The sequence below is a fragment of the Lactuca sativa genome, chromosome 4 (genome assembly GCF_002870075.4).
Source record: "Lactuca sativa cultivar Salinas chromosome 4, Lsat_Salinas_v11, whole genome shotgun sequence".
Taxonomy (NCBI): Eukaryota; Viridiplantae; Streptophyta; class Magnoliopsida; order Asterales; family Asteraceae; genus Lactuca; species Lactuca sativa.
Genome location: NC_056626.2, coordinates 401,860,947 through 401,881,264, shown reverse-complemented (window position 1 = coordinate 401,881,264; position 20,318 = coordinate 401,860,947).

Here is a 20,318-nt window from a genome sequence, read left to right as displayed (position 1 = left end):
GATAGGCGTCTAATGGAATCGAAGCAATCGGATGCGGAGTCAATCTCCAAGCGCAACCCACGTCGCAAGTAGTGCTTGCCAAAATCTCAAATTTTGTTATAAGTTAGGACCGCGGCTAAAAGTTTTTAAATTTCTTAAACTTTGTAACCGTATACCCTTATAGGGGTTAAATTTTCGTGATCATTGTATCAACTATTATATTAATATAAGTGGCACTATTAGTACTACGTGGAGTATTTCATTCAATCCTTAAAAAGTTATGGAAAAACAAAATGCTCGTTTCATATTTTCAGTCTTACAAATAACTTTCATTCTTCTATTTTGAGACTTGTACTATCATCTGTCGTTGGACTATAGAAATCTAGTTCATAAGACACATACAGTTTCTATACTAAGGAATTCTTATCGTTATCTTTTCAACCTTTAGTTGAAGGATGCCTCCGCGTAGGAACCCAAGGCGAAACAACGGTGGGGAAGCACCTATACCACCACCTCCACCTCCTTAATTTGATGATGTCATGTTCCAAGCAACAGTCACCGCAGCGGTAGCAGCTACCATGTCACAGATCAATAACTCGAGTACTACTCGCTCGGGAACTGGCACACATCCATCCAACCATGGCGAGAGTCATGGGAAATCCCAAGAATGCACCTATAAGGACTTTACTAATGCCAAACCCCGGATGTTTTATCGAACTGGTGGGGTGATGGCTCTGAGGCAGTGGATCGAAAGGACATAATCAGTCTTTGAAATATGCTCCTGTCCCGAGCACAGCAAAGTCAAGTTTGCAACTTTCACCCTTATTGATAGACCTTTAACTTAGTGGAATGGCCACGTTAAGGTACTTACCCTAATAGTGGCAAACTCCATAAGCTGGGAGAGCTTAAAAATCATGCTGATGAGAGAATACTGTCCATGAGGAGAGGTTCAAAAACTCGAGCACGAACTCTGGACTCTTGGAATGATTGGTACCGACATAGCAACTTATACCAACAGATTATGCGATCTGGCAATCCTTTGTCTAGATATGATTGCTCCTGAGAGCAAGAAAATAGAGAGATACATTTGGGGACTGTCGCCCCAAATTCGGTCAAGCGTGTTAGCTTCAAAACCTGACACTTTTGAAAGTGCCAAGGAACTGGCACAATCTCTTGTTGATTACGGAGGTCATCAGAACTCAACGGTTGCTACACCAGAACCACAAAAGGGAAACAACAACAACAACAATAATAGGAAGAGAGTATGGAATAAAGGGAAGGGTGGGTCTTCCCAAGAATCCGCGAAGAAACAACTGGTTTCAGTGAATGCTGCCACTGTACCTACTACCGTTCCTACAAATCCCTACCCAACAAAGACTTATGGGGGTAACCTTCCAAAGTGCACCAAATGCACTTACCACCATCATGGACCTTGTCAGGAAATGCAGTGCTCCAACTACAACAGAAAGGGACACACTGTCCGTTTCTGCAAGGATCCCGCAAAGCCGATCACTCAAGTTCCCAGCGCGGGTGTAGGCCAAACTTGCTACGGTTATGGCGAGGTGGGCCACTACAAGAGAAACTGCCCAAAGGCAGCAAATATTGGCGGGGTGGGACGAGTTTTGGCTATAGGCCACGATGAAGCCGTAGCTGATCCGACTGTAGTTGCTGGTACGTTCCTTCTCGATAATTCATATGCATGCATATTATTCGATAGTGGAGCGGAGAGAAGCTTCGTGAGTCAAAACTTTATTCACTTACTTAAACATAAACCTATAAAGTTAGGAAAATCATTCACTGTAGAGATGGCAAATGGAAAAACGAAAAACACTAACTGCATATACATGGACTATACGTTAACTTTAGACGGTCATTCTTTCCCAAACAACCTCATGCCAGTCCAAATTAAAAGTTTCGATGTCATAGTCGGCATGGATTGGTTAAGTCTTCTTCGCGTCGACATCATGTGCTTTGAGAAAGCAGTTAGTCTTAATCTCCTTAACAACGAAACATTAGTGATTTACGGCGACAAATCAAGTACACACCTTCGCATCATTTCGTGCATCCAAGCTCGAAAGTGTTTACGGAAGGATTGTCGAGCATTCCTAGCACACATCGTCGATACGATTCAGGAACTGAAGGACATCAAGAACATTCCAGAAGTACGCAACTTTCCTGATATCTTTCCAGAAGAACTACCGGGATTACCACCACAACGCCAAGTCGAGTTTAGAGTCGACCTAGTTCCAGGGGCTACCCTAGTAGCGAAATCGACTTATCGCCTAGCACCAGCAGAGATGCAAGAACTTTCCAGTCAACTTAACAAACTCCTTCAAAAAGGATTCATAAGACCAAGTTTCTCACCTTGGGGAGCACCGGTCTTGTTCGTAAAGAAGAAAGACGGATCGTTCCATATGTGCATTGACTACAGAGAACTGAACAAACATACTGTCAAAAATCGTTATCCTCTACCCCGTATTGACGACCTATTTGATCAACTTCAAGGAGCAAACTACTTCTCAAAAATAGATCTACGATCCTGATATCACCAATTACGAGTACTAGAGGGGGATATTCCCAAGACAACCTTCCGAACTCGTTATGGACACTACAAATTTGTAGTGATGCCGTTCGGATTAACCAACGCACCAGCAGTATTTATGGACCTAATGAATAGGGTGTGCCGTCCTTACTTAGATCAGTTCGTCATCGTCTTCATCGATGATATACTTATCTACTCCTGAAGTAAGGAAGAGCATAGTCAGCACCTACGAAAAGTCTTAGAAACACTGCGATCGGAGAAACTCTATGCGAAGTTCTCTAAATGCGAGTTTTGGATTCGAAGAGTCGAATTTTTAGGCCACGTTGTTAGCGAGAAAGGGATACATGTAGACCCTTCCAAAATTAAGGCCATTGAGAACTGGTCGGCACCAAAGACACCTACAGAGATTCGTCAATTTCTAGGTCTCGCCGGCTACTATCGCAGATTCATAAAGAACTTCTCTAGCATTGCGAAACCTCTTACTATATTAACCCAGAAAGGCGTGGCCTTTGACTGGGAAGCGAAACAAGAGAAGGTGTTCCAAACGCTAAAACAGGCCTTGTGCACCGCACCGATACTATCCCTCCCCGAAGGGATAGAAGATTTCGTACTGTATTGCGATGCATCAAACCAAGGACTTGGTTGTGTTCTTATGCAGAGAGGGAAGGTTATTGCTTATGCCTCCTGACAACTTAAGACACACGAAGTGAACTATATGACCCATGATCTTGAGTTATGAGCAGTGGTATTTTCTCTGAAGATCTGGAGGCACTACTTGTACGGAACAAAGAGTACTATTTTCACCGATCACAAGAGCCTTCAACACATTTTTTATCAGAAGGAGCTCAACATGCGACAACGACGCTGGGTCGAGTTACTAAATGACTACGAATGTGAAATTCGTTATCATCCTGGAAAGGCCAACGTGGTAGCTGACAACCTCAGTCGAAAAGAATACACTGGTCGAAGAGTCAAATCTCTGACTATGACTATCCATTCCCACTTATCCATGCAAATTAAGGAGGCTCAACTGGAAGCTTTGCAACCTGAAAAAGTGGCGGGTGAATCCCTGAGAGGAATGGAAAAGAATCTAGAAATCAAGGGTGGCGAGGCATATTATCTCATGGACCGAATCTGGACGCCGAAACATGGTGGTTTCAGAGACATAGTCATGACTGAAGCACACAACACGAGATATTCCGTTCACCCAGGTTCAGATAAAATGTATTTGGATCTTAAGAAACTGTACTGGTGGCCTAACATGAAAGTAGAAATTGCTACCTTCGTAAGTAAATGCCTTACTTGCGCTAAGGTTAAGGTCGAGTATCAGAAACCTTCAGGATTACTACAACAACCGGAGATACCAGAATGGAAATGGGAGCGGATTACTATGGACTTCATAACCAAGTTGCCCAAGACAACGGGTGGACTCGATACCATATGGGTCATCATCGATAGATTAACCAAATCCACGCATTTCCCACCAATTAAGGAGACTGACAAGATGGAAAAGCTTACTAGAACTTACATAAGGGAAATAGTGTGACTGCATGGTGTTCCGATATCCATTATCTCCGATAGAGATAGTAGATTCACTTCAAGATTCTGGCAGTCACTACAAAGTTCCCTGGGGACTAGGCTAGACATGAGTACAGCCTACCACCCACAAACAGACGGGCAAAGTGAGAGAACGATACAAACTTTGGAAGATATGCTGAGAGCCTGTGTGATTGACTTTGGAAAGGTATGGGATATCCATTTACCCCTTGTCAAATTTTCATACAACAATAGTTATCATACAAGCATAAAGGTTGCTCCGTTTGAAGCCCTCTATGGTCGAAAGTGCAGATCCCCTCTGTGCTGGACTGAAGTTGGCGACACCCAATTAGCTAGAGGACGAGTTCCTGAAAGCACTCTCACCGGTCCGAAAATCATATGGGAAACGACAGAGAAGATCGTTCAAATTCGTGAACAGTTGAAAGCCTCTAGACACCGACAGAAAAGCTACGCTGACCAAAGGAGGAAACCTTTGGAATTCCAGGTAGGAGACCACGTTTTATTGAAGGTCTCACCGTGGAAGGGTTTAATATGCTTTGGAAAGCATGGGAAACTAAATCAGAGATACATAGGGCCTTTCGAGATTCTTGCTAGAATCGGCCCTGTGGCTTACAAGCGTAATCTACCGCGTGAACTTAGTAACATACATCCAACCTTCCATGTCTCGAACTTGAAAAAGTGTATGTCTGATGAGACTCTTGTTATTCCACTCGACGAGATCGAGATCAACGAGAGCCTCAACTTTGTGGAAGAACCGGTAGAAATCATGGACCAAGAGGTCAAACAAACGAAACAAAGTCGTATACCCATCGTGAAGGTTCGCTGGAACGCCAAGCGGGGACCTGAATTCACATGGGAACGCGAAGATCAGATGAAACAAAAGTACCCTCATCTTTTTCATATTCACTAGTATCTTTACTACTTTAAATTTTGGGACGAAATTCCCTCTAACGGGGGGATAATGTGACAACCCGATATTTCAACTCTATGTAATGACCTAAAAAGTCAAGTATTGTAACCACTTTTGTGATAATGAAATTAACTTCAAAAATAAAATGTCCAAAAGTTTCTATTTAATTACCTACTATGATAGATGTCATTAAACCGTGATCGTACGTAAAAAGAACGCCCAAATCCGACTTCGTATCTTGAAGTTATGATTTTTCCAAGTTCGGCTTAGCGACAGACAGCTAAAAACTCGAATCGGAGATCGAACGACTTTTGAGGGGAATGACCTAAACGAGAATCGAAGGTCTCGACAATGGTATTTCAGCGGTAAAAATTCTGGCAAAAACAGACGTCAGATAAAGAAGTTATGAATTTCTAAAGAAATTTTCTTAAACGCGACCTTTTAAAAATAAATAATAAAAATAATTTCAAAATTTGCCGATGGAATCTAAACGAAAGTTGTAGAGCATAGTCTCACCTACGCGTGGATATAAAGAACGTCGAAAACGGAGTTCGTATGAAGAAGATATGAATTTTAGAAGTTTATTAAATAAATAAAATATAAATTTTATTATTTATCCTTGGTATTATCCGAAGGCAGGTCATCAGATAGGGCCGAGTTACGCCCAGCGTACTCAAGGCCTAGGCCTCGGATCGTCCATGTCTCGTCCTATGCGAAGCTAGCCCTTGTCCCATCCGAAGTCTGAGGCAGTCGAGGATCCGGTCATGCGTGACGCACGCGTACGCCCAGCGTACCGAGGCGCTTCCCACACCCTATAAAAGGGATGCGAGGGTTCCAAAGAAAGGGCTCAATTTCTCCTCAAGTCCTGAAGGTCGTTTGTGCTCCCGAGATTCCCGAGAATCCCGAGAAAATCCGTTTTCCCGAGAAGAAATTTTGCCCAGTTTTCATCTCGCCTTTCTTCGATCTTTCAAGTGAGTTCATACCCCTTAATTAACCCTTTTAAATATTCTAAATGCTTTTATATGCTTTCAAGGGGGGAATACAAGTAAAACACACGAGTATTATCTTGTGTTATATAAAGAATTATTACACACTTTTATTTAACCGAATCATATGTGATTTATAAACTTTATAGGGAACTCTCGTATATAAAATATATTACGATAACTTTCTATCTTTTGAAATGTAAAATGTTGTCATATATGTATAAACTAAACATTTTGCTTAGATTACATGTATACGTGTCTATCCTAGACACTATAAAAATCTATACTTTCATATCAAGTGATTCATTTTCTAGGTATTTCTAAACAAGCGAGACACACTTTTAGAAAGCTTTAATAGGTATAGTTTTACGAGAATATTGCTAACTTTTACATACTAGAAACACAATTTTCAAGAAGTCACTTTCAGATACAAGAACAAACGAACATTTTTACACGTGAATCTGCTTTTATACTAAGATTTGTGAGACATTAACTTCACGTACATTCGAGTACACATTTCAAGTCCTGTATTATATACCAGAATCCCTTGGAGGGGGAGCATGGTGTTTGTGTATAGATCTATACGGGCTTGACAACCCACGCCCTGACTGTTAGCTACAGTCCACCATTTGGGGTGACAAACGTCAGAACATTCCAACGCCTGAAGAACGTTGTGTATAGGCAAATCCGATTCAATATCATGGTTATAAAACTCACATGGGGTATTAAAAATACATTGATTTACGAGGTTTTATTCAAACATATTGGATATTTTGCACGTACATACATTTTCTAGAAACAAACATTTGTCTTGTTAGAAGGCTACATTTATGTTAGTACAAAATATGGGATTTTCTAGAAACAAACAAACAAAAACAAAAACATTTCATTTCATACAAACATTGTCATTTAATACTTATGAAACTCACCAGCTTAAATGCTGATCTACTCTTTCAAAATTACTTGTATGTCACAGGGATTCAGTAATTACAGGTATCAAAATAGCTTTTGAAGAAGGGACGCTGCGTCGTCAGTTTAAATTCATATTTTGACATCATATTGTAATTGGTTTTGAACATGTACTTTTAACAATGTAAACTTTCAATTATATATATGATGGTTGTATTGCTTTCTTTACTATGTATTCATTTGTTATGCTACCACATGAAGTCATCCGCCCCTGAACATTTCCGCCGTTCCGGTTTGGGGGTGTGTCATAGCTTGATTCAAGCCCAAGGTCCAATCCAAAGGCCCAAAAGTCTAATAACAAACCAAGGCCCAATTATGGCCCAATTTTCCAAATTGGGCCCAAACCCCTTACATGGGCCTTACCCTTAAGCCCATTAAATTATTCTAGTCCATATGATTGTTCTTGAATGGCCCATCATTGGCCCAATCACCAAAGCCCAATATAAAGGCCCAACGTAAGGCCTAAGTGAAATTAGGGTTTTACATAAAATGACAATTAGGGTTAAGTGTTTCTAAATTAACCCATTAAGGACTTAATCCATTAAGTTTGCTACTCTACTAGATAAATCATATGGTGTAATCGGGCTTAATACATAGTCCAATTCCAATGGCCCAAAATGTGGGTCCCGATAAGTCCAAGCCCATGTTTCCAAAATCAGGGTTTCCACCCAATCATAGTCCATTAGGCCCAAAACTAAATCTTTAGGCCCATTAGGGTTTTGCTAGTCGGGCACCACCCACTACCACCTCGGGTAGTGGTGGTCATCGACAGCTCATGGCGGTGGCAACCACTTCACGATGGTGGTTATGGTTCTTTTCATTATTCTTTTTGCTAATTACAATTACAATGCTTAATATCAAACAACACACACACACACACACACTAAACTAAACACTCATACACATAGCCACCCTAGTGGTGGCCGACGGTGGTATGTGGTGGCAGCCACCACCTCACGGTGGTGGTGAGACCAAACGAAGCTACATACATCACACACACTAAAACACAATACGCCAACACACACCTAAACACATAGTAGCACACGCACACAACCACCTTCCACGATGGCTGGTGGCGACAGGTAGGCGACGGATGGAGGCGGCAGCGTCTCATCGTCTTCAACCACCCCCGACAGCGGGGGTGGCGGCTAGGTTTGCGATCTCGACTGGCGAACAGCAGCAACAAAAACGACCGAAGACGGCCCCTGCTTGGTCTTCGTTAACGGCAACGTCAACATCCAACATCACGGGGAAAAGGCGGAGGTGGTGGCGCTTGACGACAACATTGTGGTTCCACAACACTACAGCGACGGACGTGGGCTGAGGCAGCCACCCAAAGGCGAACCAAAAGAAGAAGGAGGAAGAGGAACGTCCGAGAATACCAGCATTACGGCCCTGATGTCGTTTCTGGCAGCCATGGCGATCCTCCGATGCATACGACGTCTCCGACAATGAGGCTGTTGAGGAGTTTAGACGGAAAAGCTGCGGCAATGGACCCCTGAATGGTTGCAACAACGAATGGTTGTGGTGGCTGTCTTCACGCATGGCGGCTGGAGGCTGATCCGAATGGATGGTGGAGGAATAAGGGTGGCGGCTAGATGATGAAGGTGGAGAGGGTGGCGACTAAATAAAATGCCGCTAGGGTTAGGGTTACAAAACCTTTAAATACCCGTTTCCATTTAAAAGTTTAACATAATGACAACTATAGTCCCTCCCATAATATTTCTTTCAATCATAGCCCATAATTTACCTTTTCAACCCTGCCCTCTGAAATTCTTTTCAAATCAATATCAAAAATTACCATTTAGCCCTTGCCCTCATAAATCTTTACAAAAGGGTTCCAAAATTTACACTTAACTCCAAAATTCCAACAATTAGGACAATTAACTCCCATGGCTAACATCCCCAAATTACTATGGATTTAGGGCTTGAATAAAATAATATAAAAATATATTTCTCATCACGGGGTTCATTTATTTAATAAATAAATAATGTAACGCCCGTAGATCTGGGCAAGTCAATTTGGAGATAATAGGGGTCGAAAATGAATTTTCGACAAAATATTATTTAGAATAAATAATCTCGACCAAGTTGTAGAATATGTCTCAAGGGTTCTGTAGAAATAAAGAATGCCGAAATCCGAGTTATAACGAAGAAGTTATGACCCGTCAAAGTTTCGCGACGGAACCGACACGGCACCGGGAAGCGTAAATAGTGAATTTACGATAGAGCGACTTTTAGCCTTAGCGATCTAAACGAAAGTTGTAGTATATGTTAAACCGAGAACACAAAAAAAAAAAAAAGAACGCCCCAATTTGACTTCGTATGAGGAAGTTATGAAATTTCTAAGATTTGGCTTAGCAGTGCACGGCCCGAAACTCAATTTTTAGTTCGAGCGATTTTTGGCTTACGCGACCTAAATTAGAGTTGAAGATCTCATTAATAGGAACTCAACGGTAAAAAGACAGATGTAAACGGAGTCCGTATGAAGGAGTTACCAATTCTTCGCGGTCATTTAACAGTCTAAACGCCTCCTACTGTTAAATTTAAGATCGGTCGAGAAATAGTCGACGGAGTAAAAATGAAAGTTGTAGATTTTATTTTTACCTATGCATGGATATAAATAACGTCAAAAACTGAGCTCATATGAGAAATTTATGGACGAAGCTTAGTCTCTACTTTTCGAGCACGGCGAATTCGATACAGTTTTGTAAACCCGAGATAGAATGAGAATTAGCCAACGAGTTCTAAATGAAAGTTGTAGTACTCATAAATACCAACGCATGGATATAAATAACGTCGGAAACGGAGCTCGTATGCGAACAATATGGACGAAGCTTAGTCGCTACTCTTCGTGCGCGATAAATACGATACAATTTTTGTAAATCTGAGATAGAAGGAGAATTAGCCGACGAGGTCTAAATGAAAGTTGTAGTACTCTTAAATACCAATGTGTTTATATAAAGAACGTAGAAAATGGAGCTCGTACGCGAAAGATACGGACGATGCTTGGAGACTACTTTACTATAAAATTCATATAAATAACAGAAGAACTCTTCATAATTTCTTCATACCATAAGCCTCTCTTTCACTCTCTAACTTCTCTCTAGCATCCCTAAATCCCTCCGAAGTCTAGGGCACCTCCCTAGCACAAGAAGAAAGCCCCGGAGCGCCCGACGGCTCCGAGAAGAAAAGCTTTCGGCTCGGAAACACTGCTCCAGCGAAGTCCGGTTTTTAATAAAAACCCGTTGTAAGTGAGCTACGCCTATACTATATTTAATATACCTTTTACTTAATTATAGTAACATTATTAGGAACTTAAAATAATTATTTGGGCTATTATTATGAGTTATATTGAGTGTTATTTAACGCTCATTAATAGTAATAATAGCTAGACTGTTAATTAGTCGCGGTTAACGTTAAAACTAAACCCTAGTGGTATTGATACTAGGTTTTGTCGAGAAAAATTGTTTTGAGATAACGAAGCGCTGTCTGAGTTCGGAATCACCACCGTATCAAGTGAGTGCATAGTTACTTTCATCTTACACATAGATATGAAGTATTTTATATAAATTACGTGCTATGTGTGCATATTATTTGAGTACTTATTGTCTATGCTGGATGAACGTTTTTATACATGTTTTAAATGATTTAAACTGTATATGTATTTTATATCTACGATAATGTTGGGGTAAAACATGTGTAGATGTAATAGATGAAGTATGAGTTGGATGATGAGTTGAGAGGTGAAATAGACCGTGATGTAAGGGTGAGAAGTGGACGACGTGAGAAGCCTTTTTCCCAAATGATGGCCCCGTCATGCAGCAGAGTATGGATGACAACCATGGACTATTCTATACAGTCCAGTGGAACACTAGCAGGCTCGCAACCTATAGGTGTTGTGAACGATGTGTTCACCGGTGTACTCTAAAAACCCATTGACATGTATTGCGAGTGGATACTGTCGATAAACGAAATAGCCCTGGCAACTATGGATTTAGTGCCTGTTGAGAAAACCCTAGCAGCTATGGATTTAGTGTCCGTTGAGTAAACCCTGGCAACGATGGATTTCGTGCCAATTCCTTAGGATGATCCTTAGGAATAAATTAACGAGGAGCAGCTGATTCTTAGGGTAGACCCTTAAGAGTAAAGAAGATAATGGGGATGGGTAATTGGGTTAACTTTTTGACAATTAAACATAATAATTATATTATTGTGGGTTGAAAACCCTATGTACTCACCAGGTTTCCCAACCTGACCCACTCAGTTTATTTATATCACAGGTGTTGATATGAAGTCACATTACACTGAGAGATTAAGGAGATATAGATCACTAGTGATAATGAATGTAAGTTCTGTTTATGCTTATGTTTCTGTATTGACGATGATATCTCAAATGTTTTAAAATGAATAAAAATACATTTCTTCAGAAATGATTTGATAACATATTTATCATGTTTTACTGGGAACAAATTCCACAACATTTTTATTAAAAGAAGTACTTTGATTTTTATAAAGCATAAACAAAATCGGTATTTTCTGGCCGTGGAAAATGGGGATGTCACAAATGAGGTGTTACACCAGGGGTTACTCCTGAGTCTTCCTACAATACATAAATCAGATGGGTCGACATTGGTGCCTTCGACCCATAGAACAGTGAGGAGACTCACCTCGAATGCAGAAGCTCACTGAAAGAAATCCTTAGTTGCTGCTATGACGAATTCATGAGCTATCAATACCAAAATAACACCTAATTAGCAATTGAGTTCCAAATTATGTTCCATAATCAATACTTGGGGTAAAATGACCATTTTACGCCTGACCCAACATGAACCAAAACTGAGGCCCAATCCCAAAATCAAAAGGCCCAAAACTATAAGATCCATAGGCCCACCAATTGCCCAATTTTCCAAATTGGGCCCAAAATCAAAATGCCCAAACTCTGGTTGAGGTTTTCTTTCGGAAGTCGCGTGGGGAGACTATGTGAATGTCTTTCGTCTCATCAATCGGGCGGAAGTCCGGTATTTCAGATAGTTGGCTGACAAATTGGGTTGTAACTCTGGTAGATAATTAGTTAAGTAGTTGTAGATTATATGCTAGTTGTCTTTGTGATGCTTGCATGGAAGACTAGGAGGTGGCTCCTGGCACTTGTTTGTAAGACCCAGGGTTTTGGTCCCTGGCATGGAATCAATACCATGAGACGGATCGTGGCATAATGGCAAGACTATGGTTGACACATAGCACTTTTTTTGATTGATTAGTTATGTATGATATGTATGTATATATATATATATATATATATATATGTGTGTGTGTGTGTGTGTGTGGATCGTTTGATATGTTTGGTATGTGGTATTTGGGGAACTCACTAAGCTTTGTGCTTACAGTTTGTGGTTTATGGTTTCAGGTACTTCCGGTTCGAAAGGAAGGGCCTGGATTGATCGCAACGCATACACCTATGTTTTCTGTAATATGTGATCTTTGAGAATGAAGTCTGATAATTGTTTTATTTTGAAATGCTTTTAAATGTTTGGATAGATTTATAATAGTGTTTTGATTATAATAAAAATATAATTTTTACCTTTGTTTTTCAGGATGTTACATGCTAGAGGAAAGAAAATAGTAATTTGTTTGTATTAGAATAAGATTTGAAATCTCATAATATTTACTATGTTCGGTAACTAAAAATATGAAAAACCAAAAAAACTATGAATCAACTCAAAAATTTCAAAGATAACATAAGAATAAAAATGGTGTTCAACTGGTGCTTTGCTCTTGCAAAGTCTCTTATTCTTTTTGTGTATGTTGTATCTCTGTCTAGCCTTATGTTTTGCAATTACCATAACAATGCATCAGCTGATCATGTGCTCCACCTCTCATCCATTCTACATCTACCTGCAAATCTAAATGTAGTTTATTTGTCATCATTTATCTGATTTCATAAAATGTTAACATGGAAAAAATAAGAGAAACTGTCCTTCAAACCCCATATTTACCCAATTAGAACTTGAGTTTGGTAGGATTTATCAAAGCATATCTAGGAGGGTTGGCAAAAAGGCAAGAGAATACGTAAGAGGATTATGAAAAATCATCTGAGAGCAACCCATCCGGTAAGTGGGGATAAAAAACCATTGAAACTATCACATTACAACAAAGTTTATAACCATTAAGTTAATTAGTAAAAATTAATTTCAAAAGAAGATTAACATGCTGCCTGCGTGTACAAGCTAGCAACTCCTTGTTTTATGACCATATCTTTGCACAAGGTAGCAACTCCTTATTTTATCACTATATATCCTCTTACCTATGCTTATAGCTTCACTCATTACTTTAAAGTCCTCAATGATTTTTCTTGAGTTTTCCAGTTTTTTTTCATCGGATAAATAAAAGGAAAAAATAAAAGTTAAGTAATAAATCACCACACCCTTAAACAAATTCACGTCAAATTTTTGGAATGGCTAATACAAATGAATTGTATGTACAACATTACAATTGTAGTATAGATAAAAAAAATTATCTATTGATTTCAATCATATATTTCAATTAAATATTTTAGAAAGAGAGAGAACATAATGAAACTTTAAAAAAAATGGAGCTACAATAAGATATGATTTTTATACTATTGTGTTATAGTTATAATCATTGTTATTACCATAAATTCAAAACATTGCTTTAAGAAAGCTTATCAAGTTCTTCTATAGAAAAGAAATGTATCCTATAAAGAAACTTATCAATTTCTTTCTACATAAAAAAATATATTCTAGATTTTCAATTAAAATAACATAATTAGAAATTTGAGGAAATTGCTAAAGAATTTGAGTAGTGTACTTACTTCGATTATGTGCACTTTTAAAGAACATTGGTAGCTCTAATTTAAAAGAAAAAAATCATCCAAACCCAACACCCACTAAGCTTGGCTCAATACCTTATTTTTATTAGCTTCTATCTACAATCGTTGTAGAAAAAAAGCTACAACCTTAATGTTGGAGCATGAAAATGCTCTACAAATTATGAGTGATAGTTAGGTTAATTATTTCCCTTTATTGTATTGTTGGTATTTCTCTCTCCTATATATAGTGAGAGATGGTCATGTATTATTGTAAGAGTGCACAGATGTAGCTTTTCTAGAGAGAGAGAAAGTGGTGGGATCTCTCCCATCAAGGGAGAGTTTTCTCTCCCAACCATGTTCTTCATGTATTTTATTTTATCTCTTTTTTCTAGTTCTATGGAACTACAAATCTTCATGTTCTTCATTTGTATTTTTATGTTCGTTAAATCTCGAGATATTATTTATTCCGCATCCACCGATTGTCAAAATGGGTTTCAACAATTGGTATCAAAGTCGTACCTTGAAGGTTCAAGCGACTAGTTCAAAGGAACGACTCCCGTTTGATGATTATCTTGAAGATTTTTCAGATTTTTGCAAGAATTTCTAGGTTCAAACTGGAAATTTCTATGATTAGTGTTTCTATTTTTGGTGTTGATTCATGCCTAGTAGAATAAAAATAGTTATTGATACTTGTTTAGTTTTCTGCTGGAAAATCATGTTTATAAATGTTCTTATTATGCTATTGAAGAAAACAAGAAGAAAAAGGGAGAACTTTTTTGTGGTCTTAAAAAATTGTTGAAGATTTGGTCCAGGCATTTTATTTATGCTTTGGAAATGAGACACAAAATAATGGTCTTTTATTGAAGAAAGTGGAGCGATTTTCTTTGAAGATTTTTTTCCAACAACTTCATATGTTCATCATAAAAGGTATGACATTCATGCTTTTCAACTCAATATGTTGATGTGAATCTTCAACATAATGTGTGTGGACATGTTAGGTGGTTTTTAAAAAGTCACTTGTCCTCTTTACTCTATTTAGAAAGAGTCTTCAACATTTACTTTCCCCCCAAGACAAAAACCATGTGACTTTAACCAATCCCATCACCTTTTGTCCCTATAAACCCCCTGCACACTCCACATTTTGCCATATCAACACCTCTTTTTGACCCAAAATGCTTTAGAAAAAATTTCCTTGTTAAAATATGAATAAATAGCCTTTTCGGTATCATTTTTTCATGAAAAATAGCATTTTTCGTCATCAGCACAACCCTCCTCGGTTCCTAGAACCATAGTCAAAACTGCCTACCGAAGCCTCCTTAGAAGCCTCTGTGGTACCCCTCTCAGTCATGGTACTGATGCCCTTCTAAGCTACCGGAGCTCCTCTCGGCTGCGGTACTCCTCTTAGGCCTTGTACCTGGAGTCCCTCTTAGCTTCTGACTGCAACAATTTTTACCTATATCCGAGAGACCGCAGTCCTCCCCCCAAATCCTTGACATCAACCCTTCCTTCCCATCTGACCGCAACCATTTGCTCCTTCTTGCAGTCCACCGAAGTCATTCATTTTATCCTGCCTTCGCACCGCATATAGCTCCCCTTCGCACCGCAATCAGTCTTTGTAACATCCCCAATTTCACGACCAGAAAAAGACCGATTTGTTTATGCTTTATTTTGAAAACCAGAGTATCTTTTAAAGAAATATGTTGCGGAATTTGTTCCCAGAAAAACATGATAAATATATTATCAAAGCATTTCCGAAGAAATGTATTTTATTCCTTTTTAAAACATTGGGATTTCATCGTCAATACAGAAACATAAGCATAAACAGACCTTACATTCATTTACACTAGTGATCTACATCTCCTTAGTCTCTCAGTGTAATGTAGCTTCGTATTGACACCTGTGATACAAATAAACTGAGTGGGTCAGGTTGGGAAACCTGGTGAGTACATAGGGTTTTCAACCCACAATAATATAATTATGTTTAATCATTAAACAATCAACCCAATTACCTAAGGATTGTCCTAAGGAGTAAGCACGAAGTCCATCGTTGCCAACGACACAACTATCAATATTATCTATTAAGCACAGCTGTCAATAGTATCATTTAGGAGCAATTTCCAGAATTATGACATTCTCTATAAGGTGTAGCTGCCGATATTATCCTTTAAGCACAGCTACCAGGGTTGTGATGTTCTCTATTAGATGCAGTTGCCAATACAATCGTTAGAGCGCATCTGCTAGGATGTTTAGAATACATCGTAGATCAAAAACATCTATAGGTTGTGGCGCAGCTGCCAACACTCATCTATAGGGTTCTAAGTCCATTGCTTCCAAAGTTCACCTATAGAGCACTATGTCCATACTGCTAATGTTCCTCTATATCAACTTTCATCCCTCATCATTTATCTAACCATGTTTTACCCAACACATTTTGTAGATAGAAAATACATATACAATTTAAATCATCTAAAACATGTATGAAATTGTTCATCCAGCATAGAAAGCAAGTATACAGATAATATGCACACATAGCACGTAATTTATATAAAATACTTCATATCTATGTTTAAGATGAAAGTAACTATACACTCACTTGTCAAAGTGATGATTCCAAATTCGGGCAGTGCTTCACTTCTAACGATTCTATTTTTCTTCGACGAAACCTAGCATTATTATCGCTAAGTTTTAGTCTAATCTTTATTGTGACTAATTATTAGTCTAGATTCATCATTAAATCACAGTCTACTTTCATGATCTATAAAGTAAGGAACAAGCAGGTAGGATCATATTGGAGGTAGGGTCCGTTTGGTATACGAAGTATACTGTTTGGAAATCCCACTTTAAACATGTTGGATTAGATGTCTAAGCCCGAGAGTAGCATGGTCCATTTGGATTGCATAGCATCGGAACAACTGGATAGACAAGTGAGAAAAGGTTATTTATGATTTATATTAATATATTATAACTTCTAATATATTAATATGAAATCATATTATTTAATTATTATTGATCAATAATTAATTTGGAGTTAATTTTGTGATCAAAAGAGACTAATTAAATATATGGGGATTGATTATGTAAATCATTCATTCTTATATATGTAGGCTTGTGATCCATTGTCCTTCATGTTGGGCTTAACCCATGTGGTAACCCATGGATACTCCATGGAGGTTAAAACCCATGGGTCATGAAGGAAATGGAAAGTCATGCACATTAGGGTTTACATGGTGTAACCCTAATGAGCCACACTATATAAAGGATCCCATTGTTCATGAAATGGCACTAGTAGATACACAAAGAGAGGGCAAGGGCCGATTTCATAGGGATAACCAAAGTAACCTTCTTCTTAAGTTATTTTATATGTTGGTGGTGTTTTTGTGATTCTATTTGAGGCTTCCACACTATTGGGGCTAAGCTCTTAAAGGTTAAAGACTTCAAGCTCCATCAAAAGGTATGCCATCTAACTAGTCCGTTGTAGTATAGTTGCTCCATAATATGCTAGTTAGGATGATGCTTTGGAATTTTGTATATTTGCATGTATAATAGTGAAAACATAGATCCAAGGCACATACGGTTGCATACACACCATAGGAGTGTTAGCATGCTTAAAACCCATCAGTGGTATCTGAGCCTGGGCTTGGTTTTTCAATTATACTTGATGTAATTGCTGAAAAAATCGAAAAACTGGCTATCTGGACTGTGGACTCGCCGAATCCACTGGTGGACTCGCTGAGTCCAAGAGTAAAGTCATCCAACTCGGCGAGTTTGCTCCTACACTCGACGAGTCGGAGCCCCTGAGTGCAAATTTTCGATGTCTTTGGTTGGAATTGGACTAGAATCATTACCCTAAACTGTTTTTGAACTTATATACATGTTTTTGATGTGGTAATGATTATTTTAATCCAATTCAGAAGATAATTGTCAAAAGTTTCATGTTTTGTATTATTTTAATGGTTAGGCTAATTACCTGAAAATTGTTTGATTTGAATTGTCTTGCTCATATGTGTTTAATCTAGACCATAGTTTTTTCTTAACATGTTTGTTTGTTTATTAGATGATCTAAATGGCCTTTAATGGATTCCATAACTTGTCCTCAAGTTATGGAAAACCAAAAGTCTTTCTTGTTAATGAGTCTTTAAAATTCACGAGTTATGTATTTGAAGAGTATGGAAAACCAAAAGTCTTTCTTGTTAATGAGTCTTTAAAATTCACGAGTTATGTATTTGAAGAGTTTTTTCCCATAAACTGTTTTATAAGATCCATAACTCGTCCTCAAGTTATGGATGTCCAAGAGTCTTGTCATTAAAAGCCATATTAAACTCATATGTTATGGATTCCAAAAGTTTTTTAACACCAACCTTTTTTTAACCTCCACCCCTCTCATCAGCCCCTCCCCTTCTCATCCTTCATTCTTTTAACCTTTTTTTAATTAACACCATTTAATTTTTTAACACCAATTTTTTTTTTAAAACCAATCATTTTTTAATACCAATTTTTGCCACAACCCAACCTTTGATAGTCACATTAGTTTACTTCATGCTGATTATATTGGAAGAATTTTATTTTTTCCATGAGGATTACTCCATACCGCAGTCGGACATCATATTACTATTCGCGATTTTTGCACCGCAACGAAGCCTGATCAACAAAGTTGTTTCGCACTCTTCGCTTTATGGGATTTTTATGACTTGTCGCTCTTGATCTCCAGTTGACGAACAATGTATATTGAGCATGTGGACTTTATTGTCTTTTGAAGACTACTTCAAGAGTTCCGACACCGCAGTTTGGGTATATCGGTATTCTTTTAGCACAACAGAGATTTTTCACGCAGACTTATTATTGTTTCTATGGTATTTGTTCGAGCAATTTTCAGCGACTGAATCAGCCAACTACATATGACCGCAAAGTATTTATTTTACTATCATTCTTGTGTTTTATCGAGACCCTTCATACATCTAGGGAGAACTTTCTTAGCTCTTGGTATCCGACACTCTCCATCCCGATGATATGTTGATTTTTGATATCCGGTCATTGGTTATCAAAAATAGGAAGAGAATATTATGATATCAGTCGGATATGGTTTTTATGATTGTTTAAGTTTGGATTTTTGAAGACTTCTGAAGACGATGATTTATTTAGTGATGCGATGTGGCTCTGATTTTTGGTCTTCACGGATCAATTTTTTGGCATTACTAGATGTTTCCCGGTTCCAGACTATTTATAATTTAGACTCTACCATAGGATGATTCTTTTGTGTTTGCATCCGGTTCAGATCTTATGATTTCTCGAGTTTGGATTTGTGATATTTTGAAGATGAAGACTATTTTGGTGATGCGACGTGACACCTATTTTTGATCTTTTGATCAAATTTTTGGCATTGCTAGACCATGTCTTTGGACTCACATTATTTATTATTTGGACTTCACTTTTGGATGCTTCACATTTTTAGCAGGTTATTCTTGTGAAGAATTTTAGGTATATCATGATTCGAGAACTAGAGATGTTTTTTAGACTTTTAGAAGTCGGAGTGTTTATCTGATTGGATCTTCTATTTGTTCATGGGGCTTATAACTTGTTTGAAGATTTGGATCTTATTTTAATAGCTTCATTGGTGGTGCTTTGAAGCCGAAGACCTTCACTGTTTAGAGATTCATGGCCAACATCAGAGATCACAGACTCTTCCGAGTTTCAGAGACATTTCATCATTTGGTTTTCATTATGTTTCATTTTATAACCACACTTGTTAGTCGGTTACTGTATTTTAGCCTTTTATCACTTATTGTATCCCCCATCATTAGCAAGCATTTTGGGAGAGATTGTTGGAGCATGGAAATGCTCTATAAATTATGAGTGATAGTTAGGTTATTTATTTCCATTTATTGTATTGTTGGTATTTCTCTCTCCAATATATAGTGAGAGAGAGAGAGAGAGAGAAAGAGAGAGAGGATGACATTTTAGGTTTTAATGTAGAAATTGGATTATGGTAGTGTTGCGGTGCGTCCGATGAGGCTAGGTTTAAGTTATCCGCTCTACAAAATTTTCATCAAATATGTGTGTGATTTGCATGCATATATATCGAAATGAATATGCGAAAATATATCGAAATGAATATGCGAAATTTAAATTTTAAGTATAGAATGAAACAAATTAAATATATTAATAGTCAAATAATGAATTATCAAACTGAAATTATTGAATATAAAAATAACTGTGTGACAAATGGATATTAAAACAAACATGCCAATTTTGAACTATGTAAATTAAAAAAAACATATTAAAATTTTAAAATATAAGGAAACAAATTAATGGCACATTTATTACTTTGTATGACTTGTAAATTATAATTAGTTAATTAAAAAAAATCAAAAATTACCACAAAATGACAAATAGAAATTACTTTATGAGAATTAAATACAAAATTACATGTGTCAAAATCCATGAGAATGTGGAAAGTAACAGATATGGTTTTTATTTATCATAGTAGATATAATATATATTTTTTCAATTTTTTGTTATTTATTTATTTATCACCTTGTTATTATAAAA